The sequence below is a fragment of the Scomber scombrus genome, chromosome 5, assembly GCF_963691925.1.
Source record: "Scomber scombrus chromosome 5, fScoSco1.1, whole genome shotgun sequence".
Classification (NCBI taxonomy): domain Eukaryota; kingdom Metazoa; phylum Chordata; class Actinopteri; order Scombriformes; family Scombridae; genus Scomber; species Scomber scombrus.
The window spans coordinates 11857942-11879963 of record NC_084974.1 but is presented as its reverse complement, the minus strand read 5'-3'; positions in this window follow the sequence as shown (position 1 = coordinate 11879963).

Below are 22022 nucleotides of genomic sequence, written 5' to 3'. Positions count from 1 at the left end.
ATGATTGAGCTCTTTTTAAAGCACTTTAAAATGTAATCTTTCATTTTGCACTGTATGTCCTTTTAATGTTTGTATAGCAAATCATTATTTTATGCTGCAAACTTATATTTAATGCTCTATTCTAGTCTAGTTTTTATTTCATTTTTTCTCTCTTTCTATTTTTATGTGCTTTTTATTTTGTATTATTAGTGGGGGGTTTTGTTTTTAATTGTTGTTTTAATGTTTCCATGTTTTTACTATTATTGGGTTTTATTTTTATTTTTCAAATTGTGAATTTTTATGTTTTTTGTTTCCAATTCTTACTGTTAAATGTTTGTTTTTATGTAAAGCACATTGAGTTGCCACTGGGTATGAAATGCGCTATATAAATAAAGCTGCCTTGCCTGTAGGTCAGTGCACAGGGTTGGGAAGATCACTTTGGAAATGTAATAGGATGCAGATTACTAGTTACCAAGGGCGATTTTAGACCCTTTTTAGGGGTGCTCAAGTACCCCTAAATTTGATCTCAGCATCCCTAAAAATAAATAAATTATCATTGTATTTCCATTCATTATAATTCATTATACACAATAGTGGAACACACACTGCTATGTATTACTATTTCTTGTTGTAATTTACGTTATCCAGTGAAATGAGTAGTTTAGCAGGGGGTTTGAACACTTGCAGGGCATTGTATGTCAAATTCTCATTAGGAGCTGAGCCCCTCTAAAGGTCTGATCCTAGAAACGCCCCTGCTAGTTACCTTATTAAAATGTAATATGTAATGTAACCTTTTCAAGTACTTAATTTAAGTAAGGTAGCGTATTACATTTGATTACTTTTGGATTACTTTTCTAATTTTCTAACAAATATTTTTAGCTGTTAGGGTAAGTGTATCCATTAATAAAAAAAAAAATCTAAGTTCAGCTGTTTTTCATGGATACTGACATGATTTATAAGGGAGATCATTTCTTATAAAGCAAGATTTATCTCTCATTTGAAAATGTATTCATTAGTTCATGTAGATTTTGGAATATAGATGGGCATGGGCTTAATTGGTACTGTGACACCATTTAAGCCCATTGGTACTGTGACACCATTTAAGCCCATTGCTCAAAATAAGCCCATGTCATGATTTTTTATTTACAAAATATATAAAAAATGTTTTCAAAGAATTAAAAACAGCAATATATGTATTCAGTAGCATTCTAAATATAAAAAAATGATGGAAAAACCCTCCTCCTGAGCAAAATCTTAAAGGTCTGACTTCTGATGTAACCCCCTTTGCAATCATCGACATTTTCATAAGTAACTGTAATTTCACTACATATTTTTCTCAGTAACTGTAACAGATTACTGTTATATTTATTTGTAATCAAACTACGTAATGCCATTTGTGCGATCACAGTTTGTGCAATCAGAAGGAGTGTGATTTTGCTCTGTAGCTATAGGGTCATAGGGACATTTGACAGCACAAATATCAACTTTTCTCAACATTTTTCCCATTTATTTTCACAAATGAGGCTATATTAAAGGAATGGCATGTCTACAAATATGGCCCCACAGACTCAATGCCTGTGGTCCTCTGTCACTCGTACCAAGAGGAGAGACTGTATCTCCTCTGCACTGGCCTCTCTTCACTGGTTACCATTGAAGCACAGAATTGATTTTAAGATTATTTTATTTGTTTTTAATGCACTGCATGGACTGGCACTGGGCTACATCTATGAACTACCAATCCTCTGTTCTACTTCTAGACCTCTCAGATCTGCTAACCAATCACTGCTCTTCATCCTAGTACACCCAGTTAAAAACCAAAGGTGATCGAGCCTTTTCAGTTGTTGGCTCAAAATTGTAGAATAGTCTGCCACTGATGATCAGATCATCTCCCTCAATTGATGTCCTAAAACCCGTTTAAAAGCTAATCTCTTCTCCTCAGCCTTCCAGTTACCTGCATGAAACCATGCATGTCAGCTATTCTTTCTAGGTTTTGTCCAGATAGTTTAAGTTTTGTTAAAAGACAAACAAACAAACAGCCTATATTATCTTTACAACTGAACATCCAGTGCCCATTGCTCTACTTTTTCTACTGCTGGTTGTAACTTCTGAGAACTCCTTATGTATTCCCCTTTTCCACATATCTCCATCATCTGGAAACGATGAAACCCCAATAGACCTACCTACATTTCTAAATATTTCATTCATCATAAAAGAGGCCCTCATGGAAGTATATGCTTCCATGAAGACCTCTTTTCCTAATCTTACTGAGATCATCCTATCAGTTAAAAAACCTTTAATCCATTTCTACATGTTTCCTCTTATTTCTATACCACTTGACTATTAATCCCTTTTTCCACATCATGTCATATGTCTTTTCAACATTGAAAAATACCCCAAGAGAACAGCCACTACACTCTCTTTGTTAACATGAGCTTTCCTAATTTCATGCTCTAAAAGCTGATCCGAATCTATAGTGCTTCTTCCTTCAATACATCCACACTGATAATATTTTAATTCTCCTTAGATTCCTAAATAAGAAATTAATCTTTCATTTATAATTTTTTTCCATCCCACAATTTTGCCCACATGTGAGAGCATAGCGCCCTATAACTGCTAAGCTTGGATCATTACCTGCCTGTCAGAGAGAAACTATTATGGTTTCTTTCTATTGAATGAGTAAGGATCCCACTGCACTTACCTTGTTATACTCTACAAATGTAACAATTATAATAATTATAAGTAATACTTATTTAAGTCTATCACTGACATTATTTAACAGACAATAGCGTATTTGATCTTTCCTCAGCTGTCTTTTCAATTTCTTTAACACATTCAATTCTGTCATTGAAAATATATTAATAGTATTTCAGTATTTCTTTTTATCCTGCAGTGCTTCTGTGATTCTTGCTATTGTTCCTCCTCTTCCTCATTTCCCCCCATGACTGATCTTTTTTATACTATATACTTTAACAAAGGTCCATGTCAATAATTCTGCTTTGTTCTTATTATCTGTTATTGCATTTCCTTCATATTTCATTATCAGACACCCCTATTCTTTCTCATTACCAGATATTCTTTAAATCATACCTCATACTTCCTCTAATGGTGTATTTCTACCTAGTAATGAATCACAACATTGCCTCCAATACTCTCTTTTAGTCCTCTTAATGGTATTCCTCACTACTGTCTGCTTTCTCTTACAATTAATCAAAATGAAGTGTTTTTCAAGTTTTAACAGATTTGTTTTGACTTTTTATTGCTTTTATGTCCACCATGGAAGTAACTTTTTCCTTTTCATACTGCTTCTTTTTGGGATCAACTATTTTGCTGCTCCTAATAATATTCAACTGATTTCAAAATTCAAGTCATTAACTGACAGATTTTCAGTTTTCAGTCTTAAACTTGCTCCAATTTGATTCCCTTAAAAATGTCATCTCCGCTTTCTTTCATCCTGTTCTATATCACTTTCAATTCATATATTAACAGATATTCATATATTATATATTGGATGTGATCATTACCTACAAATGCCTCTTTTCAATACCTTCTAACTACTTATTCCAGCCAACGTTTGTGATACCAATGTGAGATCAATTGTTGATTCTGTACTCCTCACCAAATTCACCCTTGTGCCTGAGCCATCATTTAAACACACCAACTCCTTTTTATCTGTTATGTCTACTATCATTTCTCAGTTTGAATCTCCTTGGTTCCCCCATATTGGTCTGTGTGTATCAAAACCTACACATCAGATTACTTTCCCTCTTCAGTGCTATCATCATCATCATCATATCATAAATACTCTGTCATAGCTGTCTATATTTTACTCCTTGTCTGATGAATATTGCACATCATCCACCATTTCCATAGGTTCTGTCTATGCATATGCTAGAATATCCTTTAATAATAAAATGGGCTTCCCTCTGAGGGCCCTTCTTCTTGACTGAAATCTGCTTGCATGTTTCCCCCCCATCATAAGTCTTTCATCTTCAAGAACGTTGCTGCTGCCTTCAGGACTCATTGGTCTGTTTTGATCCCTGTTTGGTTGTTATGTGACAATCCTAGCCCTGTGCTTGTTTCCATACTTTCATTTCCTTTTCCATTATTACACTAGTTCTCATTATACATCGTCCATAGACTATACTGAAGGATTTTTTCCTTAGCAGCAACATTTTTCTATAGATTACTATCACATTCTCCTTAAACATGTTCTCCTCCACATCTTCCACATCACTGTTTTCCCTTGCAAACGCTAGCATTGGGGCCATACCTCTGACATTAATTGCATCTGAGGAGAGGAGGAATATATACTCTTATATTAAAGCTCATATATCCAACCATCACCTTTGCAGGAAGAACCATTTCTAAATGCCTGCAGCCCATTATTGTTCCTCCTATAAACATTTTTTTTCAGTTCAGTTACATAATGTTTGCAGTTTAAGCACCTTATTTCTTTGTTCAGCATTTTTGGACTTCAGCAACAAACTGCCATCTAATAACACCATAGTCATTTCCATGCCCTCAAGTGCTTTCCTCAGTCCATTTGTTAAGGCAATCAAATCTTCCATCAGTAGTTTTTTTTAATATACATTGTGTCTTTCCTTAATATCTTCAACTGTTTGCCTGACAGCGTAACTGGGTTACAATTCAAGATCCACGTCTTTCTCCACAGAAAACCTGTCACTACTACTTGAAATGCTGATCGAGTCACAATCCAGAATATACCAACATTTTTTAACTAACAAGTCAACGTGATGTCCTTTAAAATGCTCCACAGCTTTTATCCAACTGATTCGACTTTCATAAGCAGAAACATAAGCATGAAAGACATTGTGGTAAGTTGTAAGCACCAAGAAATGGTGGTACATTTGTTTTGGTCTTGCCCATATAAAACAAGTATGGAGTAAATTGTCACAATTTATTGCTGATCATATCTATCCTATTACTTTGGAAAAATGAATTGTTTGGATTCACTGAATATTCTTTATTCTTTAGCAAAAAGCCAAACTCTTCAGAGCTGACTGTCCATATCAAGCAATACATTTCTTCAATATCTGAATGTACAAACAAAAAAAGCCATTACAACCTTTACTCCTCAGGCGTTTATTGTTATTGTTGACCCAAGTTGTATACACAAGTTGGGCTACTTCAATAAAGTGGTTAAAAAAAGAAATCATAAGGGCAATTAACTAACTGTTTATATAATCATTCTTTCACTTTCTGTCTTTTTTGCCTTCGCTGTGTATGCAAATTTGTATCTCTGAGTCAGATTCTTTCTCCCTATAATGAGTGCACATGAACCAACAAAGTGAGTCATGTAACAGTGTTCATAGCTTTGACAAATTAGTTGCCAAGATGTCCCAATTATGGGAAGGGAGTAAATTATTGTGTATTTATTATAATATATAATAGTTTATAGTATCCTCAACTTTGAAGTAAGATGGTTTTTTATGTTTTTTTTGTTTTTAACCAAATGAATGCATCAGTTCACTTCTGCCAATTACAGCAGAAAGTACATACATTTAAAAAAAAAATGATTTAATCCCTTATTCAAACAGGTGGCATCATTGAGATCGAGATCTTTGTACAACAATAAACAAAGAGAGATGTACAGGTAATTCATAGACACATATTAGGCATTTTCAAATTAATAAAACCAGCTACAAGTGGAACTGCAAATAAATAAGTATAGCCTTTAAAATATTTAAGGGAAATTAGAAAGTGTAACTTAAATTTTTCATTTTCATTTTTTTGCAGCCCATTTCAGTTGTACAAAGCTTAGTATAATATAACCCACTTAATATAAATACACTAAGAAACTACAGAACTAATATGTTAGGTTGGCCTTTTTTATTCTTGTTTTGGATCATAGGTCGGTAGTAGGGCTATGTGTTTTATTAAAGCACAGACATGAACACAATATGCATATGTATTAAGATAGACAGATAAAATGCACTTACAAAACATGCACCTTTGACTTTTCATTCCACCCCCAACCCCTAACGACCTGCGTGAGCTGAGGTGATTAAAATCTCTTCTCAGAATTACACAGTCTTACAACCTCTTCCCACATTGTCTGCCTTCCACAAGTCTTTAAATCTGTTCATCGCTCTGTTCTGCCCTCAGCCAATCCTCATCTTAATACTTCATGGTCTTTCCTGACCATAGCCAACCCTGACCAATTTGGTGCCCTAGGCATGATTTTAGCTGGTGCCCGTTGCATCACAGCCAGTTCCACCAATGATGTTCATATACCGAGACAGAAACTGCAAAGCTTTATGACTCTGAGATTTTTTTTAATTTTAGAAACAAAAAAGCCTCACAAAATAAAACAGTATTTAATAACGTGATGCTGCATTGCTGGCTGGTGCTGAGGTGGAGAAGGTGTCTGCAGGTGTGGGAGTAAAATATTTCAAAAGTGCACCTGAAGAGAGGAGTATATGGGACCACTGGGTGTTACATTATATCAATAAAAAAGCTGCTGATGGTGAAACCAAGCCAATAATAGAGACATAATGCAGCAACAGTATACAGGGAGCAATTGTAACATCTCAGATTACACCCAACAGAAATGAGACAGAATCATGAAACCTATTACACATGGTCTGTGATGATCCCTCTTTGCCTGCCAAAGGACAAATTGGTGTCCCTAACTCTATTTAAAGTTTGATGAAGGGAAACCCTGCTTTTTGTGTGATGCTGTTTTGTGTTACTTAATTAATAAGTAACAGAAACAGCTTACTTATTCATTAGAAATTGCCTTTATATTTATATTATAGACAAAAGTCTATCTCTTTCAGAAATGGTCCTTTTATCCATTTTTTAGCTACTTTTTACAGTACACTCTTTAAATTTAAACTAAAGGATGTACCAGAAGCACTGTAATAAATATACATGTTATCCAGTTTTAAGACAAAATGTTATAGTATGCTTTTTACATCCTTGTCATTTCTATTAACATGTTAACAAATTAGCAAATTTACAGAGATGTGCTTACATTAATGTGCACTGTCCCTATCCAAAAATAAAGCATTTATTTATGTATTTATTATTTATTTACATCCTTGTCATTTCTACCAACATGTTTTAACTGATTAGAAGATTTTAGCCATCAGACATTTGGATCTGGATTAAATAAAGTGATTGAAAGACATCTATGCCTGCCTGCTTACATTACTAAACTTGCCGGATTCTCATTCATCTCAGCTGCCATAGTATTTGGGCTCATACCGGTAAGTTTGAGCTCCTTAGAGGACCTAAATCTGCTTTTATCACTGCACAAGCCAAGATAATACTGTGGACTGCATGTGGATGTGACCTCTGCGTTCATCTGACCCATCAAACCATGACTGAACTGGAAGGATGTATCTCCAATCTCATAACACTCAAGGGTGATGGGGGTGATGCTGCAGGCAACCCAGATAATAAGGTCTATTTAATAGGCTTTGCTAGGCTGGCGTTGGCTTTTTTTGTAATATTTCAAAATAATAATATTAAAATAGTATTAGTAAAAAATGGTAAAAGTTTACAATTTTGATTTTTTTTTTCTTCCCTAATTTGGAGCACCCCTATGAATGGACAGCACCGTCAACACTCGTCAACCAATGCTATTTAAGGAGCAGTAGTGCCCCCTACTGTTAGAATAAGTAGCAACATACAAAAATAAACATGCTCCCATAATCCCTGGCCATTTTTTTTGAGAAATGAATTCATAAAATAGCTTGAAGTACAGTGTTGAAAACACTACATAGAAGAAGAGAGGAAGGATGGTGACAAGAGAAAAGTAGGGAGGGAAGATGACAAAAAAAGTGTCAACAAATCAGGAAGGGGTTGAGGAGAATAGATATGATGAAAGAAAAGGGAGGACTGGATATTATTTTAGGGAAGAAAGTCAACGGTGAAGAAAAAATCGAGAAGGAGAACAAAGTATGAGGTGATCAGGTGTAATAAGTCCTCATTGTAGCTCCAGGCTTAAAGAGTCTTCGTGATAGTTTAGTGAAAGACAAAAAGAAGAGCAAAAAAAATACTGGATTTATGACTCATAGGGCAAAGTTAAAAAAGCTTCTGATGAATTTGCTTGTGTTCATAGATGTAGAAATATGCAGATAGGTAAAGGAGGTGTTGACGAAGATCAGAGTGGAAGACAGAGGGGTGAGAGAAATGCTATAAGGGAAAGAGGGCAGGAATGGTGAAGAGTAGCTGTAGTGTATTGTGTTATAGTGCGAGTCAGAGCAGCTGTCAGGTGGCAGATATAAATCATTCCCACAGAGGAAACACATCGTGTGTGTGTGTGTGTGTGTGTGTGTGTGTGTGTGTGTGTGTGTGTGTGTGTGTGTGTGTGTGTGTGTGTGTGTGTACAGTAGGGATGTTGTTACACATTGTAATGATAATTGTGATATGGCAGTGGATGTAAAATCAAGTCAAGATGATAGTGCATATAATGGGGCTTGTTACCAAAGAAAATAGCTGCATAATCCAGCTGTGTAGCTGCAATGGTTACATGAAATAGAAGCATATCTGTTCAACAAACAGACAACTGAAAAGCATGACTTATATGTTTAAGATGTAGACACCCTGTTTGGTCAGCATATCCAACTGTTTAAACTATTGGCAGAAGATCATTTACTAATGCAAGCATGTAAAAATAAAAGTAAGGTCAAAAGATTATTATTGTGTGACTGCTGCACTTGCAGAAGAATACATGCTAAAGAACAATTGGTAGTTGCAGCCCTAATCTCACATGAGTAGTGCCATTAAAATGAGAAATGAAAACTAAAATGTAATGGCCTGATTTATTTAAGAAGCAACCATTATTAATGAACCTAACACACTACAAATTATAGTTCACAGCAATGCTTGTAAAGCTGAACAACAGCTTTTAGTAGTTATCCTACTTGCCCTAAGTAGCATCACTGTATGTTTATGGAAAAAGTGATTATATAATTCTATTAGCAGCACAATTACTAGTCTCAAAAAAGTGTCTGCACAACAACAAACACAGAAGTAACAAATCAATAAAGAAAAAATAGAGAAATGAAAGAAAAGTTTAAGGAATCAAAAGTACGTAGAAATCCCCAATCATAATGTGATTGTTTGAAATAAACAATCACAAACTCTGCAAATTGTTAGGGCAGGTAGATGAGGCTGTGGAAAAATGTAAGATGGGATGTTCAGCAAAAATCTATGTTTTGAATATCGCTCACCCACTGTAAGCTTGTAGGAAACACACTGAGCATATGGAAGGAGATTGGATGCTTTTTGAAGTTTCTATGGAGATTGGATAACCACTGGCATGTAACAGACAAATCCACTATATAGAGGCGAGTTACCAACATTTTCAATCTACCTTTAAAGTTTACAAGGTGGTTGATACCAAAAAATAGCTTTTCACAGTAGTATTGCTTTTAAATTATTATCTAAAAGTTATAAAATTAATTGTGGTGTTCCTCAAGGTTCAATTTTAGGTTTTATAAATCTGTATTTGCTGCCACTTTGAAACATCATCAGGAGGCATTACATCAATGTATGTGGCTATGCAGATGACACACAGCTTTACATTTCTGTGTCTCCTGATGACCCAGGGCCAATTAATGCCTCTTTTCACTGTATTTTAGATATAAAATTATAGATGGCAGATAATTCTTTACAGCTCAACCAGGACAAAACTGAAGTCTTGGTCATTTGTACCAAAGAGAGAACAATGTGAAAGTGCAAGTACTCGCACTAAACCTCTATGAACAGGTGAAAAACACAGTAGTCATCTTAAACTCAGATCTCAGTTTCAAACCCCAATTTAGAAATGTCACTACGAATGCATTTTATTATTTGAAATACATTTGCAAGAGTGCAACTGTTCCCTTCTCAAGCCAATACAGAGACACTAATGCACACTTTTTTTTACTTGCAGTATTGACTACTGTAATGATCTGCTTTCTGGTTTCCCTAAGAAGAATATATCACAACTACAATTTATTTAGAACTCATCTGCACATGTGTTGATGAAGACCAGAATTGTATTGTGTTTTATTGTGAAAAGCACTTTGTGTTATGTTGTATTCATATGAAAAGTGCTATACAAATAAAGTCTGACTTATTGACTTGAATTATTGTTAAATCTCTTTGTCAACTTAATTCAAAACAGACTGACTGATTATAGCATGTGTATATTCAATATGTCCCTTGGTTCATTTTTTCAACATGTCATTTTCAGTAGGAACTGTTTCAGTGGTTTACTGTCATCAAGACACATTAGTATTTTCTGGATAAAGGTCAACATGTAAAGGAGTTTCTTAGGATAGTCTTAATGCAATGCATTCATTGAGCCAAAAAACAGTACAAATGCATCAGCTGACCCGTGGAGACCACTCACAACAATTACATCTTCAACTACAGCAGAGATGCCCCTGAAGTGGACCACACAAGGAGTCTTGTCAGTGACCACCCACTGAGCAATGAACGTCATTTCAACAGCGCCTCTAGGCTTCAGCTCTTATATGTACCAGGAGTTTTGGCTACATATCACCCAGTTTTGGACTTTGATCATTATTTATTTTAAAAATGCATAAAAAACCTGTTAATATTTCAAATAAGCACTGCACTGAGGTGTTCACTGGCTTCTTCCCATGGTGTTAACCATTTTTATTTTATTCTTATTCATTTTAGTTTTTTCAAGAGATTTCTTTATTTCAGTCTATGAGCAAATGAAGTAATGTATGTATGTTTAATGCAGAACAAATGGACTGTGGAAACAACGTGTTGGACAGACATTTAGACCCATAAATGCTGTATTAGTTTTCTTTTGTCTCTTGTGGAGCTCTTCAGTGTGAAGTGAAGCTGTAACTTAACCGTTAATTATAACCTTTTACATAACCTTTTTTTCCTTTTCATTTTCTTCTTTACATTAGAGATGCTGTGACAACAATTTTTAAGAACACTCAGAGAGACATGTATTAGTATTAATGAAAAAGCAAATGAAGTTGTCAGCGCTCACAAATAAGTATTTAACACTTAACATTTAATAATGCGCAGCAGCAGAAGGAAATGGACAAGTTTCAGCCCCAGGCTTTCCTCTGTGTTTCTGAGACATTTGTGGGTGTGACCCCTATTAAACAGCAATCAGGGTCCTGACAGTGATTAAACACCAGCTGATACAATTCATCAAAACAACATCATGATCATCAAAAAAAAGAAATATAGTTATAACTAAAAATAATGTCATTAAAAGAAATCACATTCTGTAACACCCAGATAGGTGACCAATTGATGTACATATAACATACTAATATGCACCAATAATACCCATATATACTCATGAAAAACAAGACAGCAGCAAGTCATCATTTATGCCATGATACTCAGTCTATAAGTAATGTATCCAGTAGGCCTCTCTTTGGGGAAGTTTCTTTTCTCTATCTCCTCCTCTGCTCAACAGTGGCTTAACAGTCTCAATACCCACAAACCAAACTCCATGGTCAGCAGAATTAAAGTGTCTGGCTACAGGAGACCTCATCCCTGTTTCTGATACTAATATATGCTCAGAAATCCTAATTCTCAATTCCCTGTTTGTCTGGCCCACATAGCAAAACCCTGAATAACATTTCAGTAGCTAGACAACATACGTGGTCTTACATGTGATTCTTCCAAAGAGAGGCCTGTTGGATGCACTACTTATAGACTGGGTGAGTATCATGGGGCCTTAAATGATGACTTATTGTTGTCTAGTTTTTTATGAATACTAATGAGTATCATTGATGTATATGTAATTGTATTTTCTGTAGAGGTCTGCACATGATCAGCTTACATACAGTATATATGGCTTTTTTATTGTTAGTGTGTAAATGAATTGGTATTAGGTTGTTGCAATAACAAATTTGATATATGTCAAATGTCAAATATGATGTTGCTTTGATGATTTGTATTGGTTGGCTGTTTATCACCGGCAGAGCCCTGGCCGCTGTTTATAAGGGGTCACACCAACAAATGACAGAAACGCTGAGGAAAGCCTTGAGCTGAAACACATTTGATTCCTTCTGCTGCTATGCATTATTAAAAGTGTTACATACTCATTTGTGAGTGCTGACAATTTAATTTGCTATTTTTGTGATGTTTGGGTCAGCACCCATTATATACTTAAGACATTTGAGTTGAACATGCCAGTTCTTCTAACTGAGCTTTGGTTCAAATATTGAAGTTTGTTCCACTGCAATGAATTTTTGGAGGAACAATCTTTTTGATCTGAGGAGTCATTATCTGTAGATTATGGTAGTCACTACTACTGTGTTTTTTAAATATTCATAGGTAAAGTTTAGTGATGAACACATACTAATCATTTCTGTTGCTTTGTGTTAACTTTATATGTGTGTCTCTCTCTCTTGCTCTCTGTGTGACTCTCTCCCTCGCTGGTGCTCTCAGCTCGCTTAAGCTCTCTCTTGTCTTTTTCAAAATGTGTACCAAAGCCTTCAGCAAAGCCTAACTTCACTTTTAACATTATCAAATGAGGAGAAATGTCCTCCACTCTTCCTAATAATGTCTTTGTCCTCCCTCATGGCAGGGCGGCACAGCTCTGATCAGTCTACTTGCCGGCTATGATTGGCCACTGCAGCATGATGTTGAGTTTTGTTTCTTCAAAAGTTGATTCTGGTTCAACTTTCCTGCTGCAGGCTACTGCAGTACCCCTGACGCGCCCCCCTCCTCCCGTCCCCTGCATAAATGCACTACCCCCATTCAAATAAATGGGAAGACTATTGTTTTTGCCACAATGATTAATTTGGTGTGAATTCAGTTGAAAGAACAGGAATGAAACAGTATGTTGTTTTTCACAGAATTTTATCATTCTGTTTCTCTCAGGACTTTTAATGGCTCTGCAGCTCCAGGCCAGTGCAATATGAATGAAGCATCCAGTCACTTATATTAGCTATTTAGGCTACAAAAACAATATTGTGAAAAAAGTTTAAAAGTTTCATTAAAAACATTCCACTGATTTTTCTTTTTGTTGACCTGACAATATCAGACGGCTATTGCACAAAACCTAGATAACAGAATAAACTGAGATTTTCCTATTATCCTGGACAAAAGCAGGGGCACATAAGTTACCATGGAGATGTATTCTGTGCAGCTAGCCTGCTCCGGACCAGGCTAACAGCCAGGCTTGACTAATCCTTGGTGTTTTATAGTTATTCCATGGTTTTCTGCATGACTTTTGCTTCATTTTTATTAGCATGCATTAAAATAACACAGACACACTGTCATTATTTTAATTGTAACCATTAGCATATAATCATTCTTGTGATAGTCATTATTACTGTTAGGACAAGTCTTTATGAAGACTGCTGTTCATGTTGCTGTCAGAAGTTTGATGAATATAATATATATAATATTGCCTGTTTCAGGAGGGAAAGAGCTCTCAGAGTGACACTGGAGATTGACTGGGATAATGCAGCAATATTTCCAGATATGTTAATGGAAGAGTGGTCGGATCAATACTTTTTAATTATTTCAGTTCATTTCTTTTCATGTTGCCTATCTTTCTAGTTTCAGGATTTCCAGGTCCAGTTTTCTCGGCATCTTCCCTTTGATTATTTCCATGTTAAGGTCCATTTCCTGCAGTTTCCTCCTGTGGACCTCTATATTCACATCTGCCAGCTCATTTTTTCTATTTAGGTATTGAATTCTGTAAACAACCTATAGATTAGCACAGCACAGCTATGTTGCCAGGTTGACTATCAGGCTGTACAGCATCAGGGTCCTGTTGTAAATATATTTTCTATGTGCACCGCATCACTGACTTCTTATCCATTATGGATTAAATAAGTATCTCCACAAGACTGACATGATATCTCAAGCCTTCTGGCGTACAGCGACGTCTCCTTGTCATCTAGTACTGTAGAAGTGTCTGACCCTGCTGCAGGAGTCCCTTCCCCCTGCCATATTCAATAGAACTTGTATTGACAGGACATGCCAAGCCTATGCTTTTAATGAATAATGCTCACTGGTGGCTTCAGCAGAGCGAGTGTGCTACTAGACACTACACAGCAAGACAAAGTCAGACAGTCCACATAACCCCATATAGTTGGTTGATTGTCTTCCATTTGCAGCACTGGAATAATGTACCTTGTATGAAGAGGGCATTCAGAGTCAGTGACAGTATAATAGTTTAACCAATAATAATGACCTTGAATATTACAAAGTAGTGTCAATTACTGGCTTTCAGTATTATAAAGTGCTAAGCAGTGTTATGGCAACTGATATGCATAGATCTATCCCTCAAAACGGACTCCTTGTATCACATTTCATCATCTCACCACTTCTTGAAGCAACATACCCACACTAATACAGATGATCTTTGGTTTGAATAGGGTTCAGACAGAATTTCAGACTGGTAATAGCTCAGTATAAAAAGCACTGAGTCATACATATTCTTGAATAATTCAATTCAAATACATTACTCCTGATGCATAGGAAATCTCATTTTTAACACACAATGGGATTGCTGTAGAAAGGACAGTCTCAGTCAATTTGATCCTGCAGGTGCAGATTTAATTAAAAAAAATGAAATAATTTGTCTTACATTCGTAAAGCCTTATTATTCAATTTAACATGAATTTCACAATAAATGTTTAAGTTACTTTTTAAATACAAAGTTTAACCATTTTTCTGACTTACCAATATAATAGCTGCTTTGTAATGAGTCAGGTGATTTAGTCCTCTTTAGTCCTAATGTGCACATAATACATGGATATGAACTTTTGATTAGTTAATATATGTAATATGGGCCGGGTCTGAAGTAGAGTTGCAATGTTTAGTCAAGAAGTCTTTAAGTTGATGGAAATAAAATGAATCAGCAATTATATTTTGGTAATCAATAATTATTTCTATTTTCTATTAAAGGCAGGATCTTCTCAAAACACGTATAGACTCATACAAAAAATAATCCTCTCAATCATCACTTAACCAGTAGAAGTGTGTGGCAGTGTATTTATCTACAGAGACCTTGCCCTCTGCCGGTATTGTCCTATTATTTTGCTGTGTTAGGGATGGGCATCTGGGCGTCAACCTTTGGGCAGTGGGTGTATAGCCCCCGGTCAATAACAGCATGCAGGGTGTGAGGTTGGGACTTGTAGTGTTGCAACCAGGTTTCATCACACTTAATGTGCTTCAGTGTTTCCCCTGTTTCTCCTGTTCTCTCCTCTGCTGTATGTAGACCAAAGGCGGAGCTGAGATACACACACACACGCAGTGCAGAGAGGCCACAGCGGACAGCATAAGCGTGTGCTTTAGCTGCATTTACACAAAATCCAGTAGTGTGTCACCTTCCTGCAGGGTTATGCGGAGGTGTGGGTGGGTTTTTTTGTGCTTTAGAATGTAACCACTATGAAAACAATCAGAAAATAATAGGTTATTTATCTGATTTGCGGCTTTGTTCTCTTCATTCACTCTCTAGCTTGCTGAACCACCGCTGCTCTCTCTCTCTATGAACTGAACTGAAAATATTTGTCTGCAACAACTGAAATCCCTCTGTCCACAAGCCACTTCATAATCGTAGCGCTGGGGGAACCCTCAGGTACATGGCTCATAAAATTAAACATTCAAGCACCAACACTATTTCACCATACATCATACTTCAATTTCTTTGAAGCTCAAGGAAACCAAGTTCTTATGTTCCAGTTGAGCTTAAAAGAAAAGAAAAATGACAACAGGTATGGGTTAATTTAAACTACATGAGGCACTTACCATACAAACATACAGTATGTCAACCCAGTTCAATATAGTTCAGTCAAGCTATTAATATCTGAAACCAAACAATTTAGCTGAATTCCTTCTGTGAACTAATTACTTGAGTCATTCACTCAAGCCCGTTTCACACATGCAATCTATCCTGCATAAGGTCATGTGTGAATGGCGGCAGGGATCAATATTCAGGGAAGTCTGTACCAATTTCCCACCTAAAGACCTTGTAACATTTCAGGGAAAGTGCTGTGTTGTAAATGAAAGCAGTTACATTGCAGGGACAAACACGTAAAGGGTTACATCCATCTGATGAAAAATGCTTTCTTGCAGAGCAAGCAAACCAATCGCAAGACCCTGCTTATGACGTATTTCAACATGCATCTTTTTTATGGTTGCCTTGCCAATGGCAATTAAATACAAGATCAGTGACATCTTCCACTGTGTACATGTACATCTGGTCTTACTCCATTTTCTTCTGTTGAGTTGTATGGCTTTTTGCTTCATAAGTGTTGCATAACTGCCATCTGCTGAACTGTCTCTTGCCCCATCTATTGCAGCATTGCCATGGCATGTGTGAAAAGGCACAATACAAAATGTTCCTGAATGTGTGAATAGTGAAAATCACTAGTGTTCCCTGAAAGATTATCTCAGTAATTCAGCGGGAACTATGCGTGAAAGAAGCATCAGTGAGTGAATGTATCCCTACACATTCACTCGCAACTGACTAAGAAATGAATGGATTGTTTCAAGAAGTGATTCAGTTCAGTTTGTTCACCCAAAATATTTTGTTGTTGTTGAAAGAATCATTCACAAACAACAAAACACTAACTGCAGCTGGCAGCCAAATCAGCTAGTAGCAATCACATGCATGCACATTTTAGTTATTAATACTGATGCACTAATGCATTTTACTGCTGGTAAAGGTGGAGTTATTTTTAATTTCCTTACATATTTAGTAGAATATTCTCAACCTAGGGACTAGTACCTTGTACATGGAGTGAATTACAATGCTTGAGTACTGATGCAAACACATTAAGAGTCAGACTGGAAAAGCTGCATAGACAGAATGACCAGTTAAACACAGTCATGAGGCTACTTAATTAGCCAGACGGTTTTTAATAGCTTGTGGAAAGCCATTTACTCCTAATGCCTGAGTTGACTATGCTGAACTGTTGTCACTAACAGCTTTTTTTTGTTCCTGGTGGCTTGGCAGTGCTCAAGAAAGTAGAGACTTCAGGTCAAGCAAAAGCAGTTCAGCAAGGCAAAGCATGTTTGAGTCTTTGGAGAGGAAACGAAAGGCAGATGAGATTAGTGCATTTCAGGATAAAGTCACCAAAAGGTCTTGGACTTATTTATGGCAATGGACATGATGTCTTTCAGAGTCATGAAGAGGTCAACATTTAGAGCACTTATGAGAGCAGCTGTTTCAAAGTACTGAAAAGGAGAGTCTCAGTATTTACCTCTATGTTAAGGTTGAGCTACAATTTTTATTTTCTGAAGCTTAAAACTGATCATAAATGCATTTTTAAGTACAAGTGTCACTGAACATTCACACGTGACCACAAAAGATAATTTCAACACAACTATATGGGAGGTTGCATATTTACTTTTTGTATCCCTAATAAAAATGTTGCCCATCCTCACAAGAAAAACAACAGTATATGTCTAAAATTTCACCTGGAAAAAACAAACTATAGTGATATTTACAGCATCTCACGGCTGTATTAATTATAACTCAGGGAAGTGATGCGTTTCAGATTACTTCATTACGTTAATTTGATAAGATTATTTTATTTTATTAGGGAGAGGCAGGTTGAGCGAATGGCAAGATAGACGGCAAAATGTGGATTTTGCTGCAGGAGACCACTGTTCACTTCCAATTTCCAACCATGAGTGTCATATGTCCTACTTTTAAGTAAAAGTTCGGACATTTTTTGTGTTTTTTTTAAATCACAAGGTTGTGGAGTTTACTGTTGCCATGACCACAAAGTTTACATAACATTAAGGAAGCATAAACCATGTTTCAAGTGACCATTTTAATCCAAATCATGATATTTTCCTAACTCTAACAACGTTTTGTGCCTAACCTAACCAAGCCTTAACCAGAGTGTTGTCATAGCATAAAATAATTACATTTTTTTAAACAAAGTGGATGTAGCAGGAATGTGGTCCAAGGGTTTAACTACTGCTGGAAGAGAATAAGTGAACTGTCAGCTGAATCAAATTTCCCTCAACAACTAATCCACATTTTTTTTTGCATGACAAGATTTCAAGGTTAGTTTCATCTGACAAGCATCAGTGTCTTGTTTACCAAATGTTTTGTTTGTGTGCTTGTTGCTCCTTAACAAATACAGTAAAAGTATGCTGACTATATGTGCAACTGATGTGAGAAAAAAATGGACTACTTTAGCTTGTGTTATTTGACAGAACTATAAAGGTCCCACCATCATGTGGGTAAAGATCACACATCTCAACCCCTGTAAACTCATGTAATGTGCTTAAGTCTCACAGAGCTTTTCTGATTCTCTGGCAACTGAGACCACAATTTGTGTCTTTAGGCAAGCCTCGGAGCATCTTCCATAGTCCATCCTCACTAAAGATGACTGAACACTGTCTATGAGATTAAGTTATATTAGCAAGTATAACGTTTTTAGATTAATCACAGTCATGGTAGCCTTATCAACATTTTTGTGAAACATTCTGTTTTCCAAACCTTGTCAGACTTCTAAAATATGTTTTATACGTTAAAATCCAACAAGCTTCCTGTACTTTGTTGATCCCAGCCAAAATTGGCAAGTACAAAGAGCAGAGACAGTGTGGATCATGTGGTCTCACTTTGGCACTCAGCATCCACCCTACAGAGTTGTCTGTTCAGATGCCCAGCAAATACCAAAGTCTGGGGTATTTCTCATGTTCTGCATGCTCATTTGCCTCTTGGAACAACCTGATGAAACATGCCATCTGCACAGACTTGAAAAAATGGTTAATGTAAGCAACACTTTTTTCAAGTTATTATCTCAGTTGTGCACAAAGACTTCCTCAGAATGGGCTTTTTGCAACAGGCCCCATGAGATGCTCCTGTTGAATGTCAGAAGAGATGTTCCCAGCTCACTGGATCCAAATAGCTTACTGGCCTCTTCAAGTTGATCACAGTGCATGAAGAAGTTGCAAACAGCATGAAACAAATAGCAATCCACTTCCAATATCACTGCAGGTGAAGAGCTCCTGCAAAGGAGAAGAAAAAAAAACACACCTCACAAGGAAACAAGTTACTTTCCACTCCAGCTAGTCTTAAAGCAGCATTCAGACAGCTTTCTGATCAAGCTTGAAAACTCATAAACTGAACATGTAGATCCTGCAACATACAAGCTCTTTCTTTTCTCTCTTGCTGTCCACCACTCATTTATTCTATTATTCTAAATAGTATATATTTCTGAAGTTGCATAATGTGGTATGTCAAATGCTAACATAAAATAAAATCCTTTAATAGAAGAACTGGGGGAACATAAATAGTGTATAAGGAAACATGTACAGTATGTCCTATATGGCAACAAAGTACATGTTTATTTGTATGGCAATGTGATATAGATAACATAAAAGACAATTAAAAATACATTTTCATACTGCTGTATTGCTCTGTTGTATTGTGAAAATATGCTATCAGGACAACCATAGTATGCATCCTGCTTAAGCATGATTTACCCAAGCTAAATGTCATCCTGAAATAGAACATCTAACCATTAGTCCTTTGTGATTCGGTACCTACAAGGTCCGTGTGACACTAAGTATAATAGGAGCATATGGTTTTAACCATCCCTTTATCAGTTAAAATTAACATGCAGATTTAAATGTCAAGGTTAAATTTAATATGAAGATTTGAAGAGCACTGCAATCATTTTATTTTGCCAAGATTATGTGTCACGGTGGATTTAGAGCCTTATTTGTCTTGAAGCTAATGAAAAAAATGGAAAAGGTAATCAGAATGGTGGTTAATTTTAACTCCAAAATGAATTCGATCACAGGGATTTCAGCAGTCTAATTGTCACAGTGGCAGGTATATTCAAAATGATTGCATTTATTTATTTGCAGATATGGGGTGCAGGAGGATGAATCCCTGTGTGATCCAAAATTATTCAATTACTCATGCAAACTGTGGGTTTAACACGAACATAGGGTGTCAGTATTTTGGCTCACAATTACAGAATGAAGTATGATTTTTCAATTGAACTTTTACTTCAAAACTTTATCATAATTTTTTGCAGGAGGTTTAGCCCCTTAGCACCAAGCTTATAGAAATGAATAGAATCAGTAAATAATAAACATAGCCATCTGTCTTGGCTGACAGCAGGAATCCCCCTATCCTGCATCTGCCAATTATTATGCAATAGCATTCCTATATTGCCATGTATCATTCAGACATTATTATCATTAGTTGTAGCCTAATATGATACTTGTGTCCAACAAATGAGTGCACAAACAGTGTGCAAGACGTTGCAGTTGTGTTACTTTATGCAAAGTTTACAGAAATACGGAAATATTAAATACCTTTAATGCGTGTATTTGTACAGTATAGCATGTGTGCTTCATGAGTATATAAATGTGCAATGCAAACAAAAAGGAACACCCACTAAGACACAAATAAACCCCTTCTTCCTGTGAGTCTGTATGCACTCATTTGTGCATACACAGATTTGTTTTAATGCGCACATCTTCACACATTCTTGTGTATGCATAGTGTGTGTGTGTGTGTGTGTGTGTGTGTGTGTGTGTGTGTGTGTGTGTGTGTGTGTGTCTAAGGACAGATGGTCCATTTAATAACCTTGCTAGAATGGTCGCCTGTGGGTTTGGCATGCCCAAGATGTGGGGAGTGACCTTGTTTTTCATGGCCACACACAGAGCAACCTGTTACAACTGGGAGTGTGCTTTGTGAGTGTGTGTAGAATCACCAAATCAAAGGTCAAAGTTCAATACTGTTTTTTTTCAAGCAGATACCACTTTGATATTTTTTACAAAAGATGAAAATAGAAAGCAAATGAAGAGAAATTAAATAACCATAACTCAAATGATAGCAAAGCTTAGTCTAACATAAGCAGTGGCTGATTCATTCTTCTTTGAATATCTGTCAATGTTCTTGAAATGGTGGCAAACAAAAAGCTAATTAAAATGACTAGATACACATTTCGAACATAACTTAATGAAGCAGTTTGATACTTTTGTTGGACATTTTATATGCTTATTCTATTTCTTAGCCAGGTGCAGTAACCAGTAGTTCCTGGAGTCTCGGAAGGAAACTATAAAAGTGATGTAATGACCTTTCCTTTTTTTATAGTTTCATTGGTGTCTTGTCGTCGCTGTGTGATTGCTAGGCAACCTGCGCAGATTCATGTTATTGTGCCCAAGTAAGAAATACTCAAGCACACCCTGGTCTTGACAAAGACATAGTTTGGCACAAAATTCCTAGTAAAGTGGCCATTTATCATTTCTCAAGGTCCATTTTAGTGTTGATTCAACAAACTAGATACAATGTGTTAATTAGTGAGCTCGATGAGGAATAAACAACCTACATGAGCTTTAGAGGTGCAGTGCTGTTTTCAGTCTTTGTGCTAAGCTAATCTAGCAGGCTGCTGACTGTAGCTTTATATTAACTTACAGACATGAAAGTTGTAACATCATTTCCTGTTACTCTCGGCAACAAACAAAATTTTAAAACTAGGAAGGACATTAAAATGTGTTGAAACTATAAAATCTCCACAAAGCCTAAACGAAAAATAAAACAACAAATGTCAGACTTCACAATAATAACAAATCACCACTTAGGAGGACATGTCACACACAATATGTTGTTTTCACAATGAGTAAGCGCCCAGCCTACAATTGAGAAAGAATGAAATCCAAATCCATTCAGTTAAGTTTATTTAATTTAAGAAAAATAATTATAATAAAAATAAAATAATAATAGTTTCATTAAAGTACATCCTGTCAGGATTTTGTTTCTTCCAACCGCTCCCTTCCACATGTCTCTATTTGTCTGCAAACTAACACTTCTCCCATTTTGTTTCATTTCTCTCTTTCTGTACTCCCTACATCTCATTTGTCTTTTTTGTCATATAACTGAGCTGAAAAGTGCTATGACAGACCAGAGAATTACAATGTGTGGGAGTGTTTGCATGCATGCAGGTGTGGGTGCAAATGACTGTGAAGGGGTGTGTGTGAATGATATAGTGTGGGTTGCATGCTTGTGTTTTCCTAAGAGCATGTCAGCGTACCTTTGTGCCAGGATGTGCGGGACTAATCAGAGCACGGAATATCATGCAGTG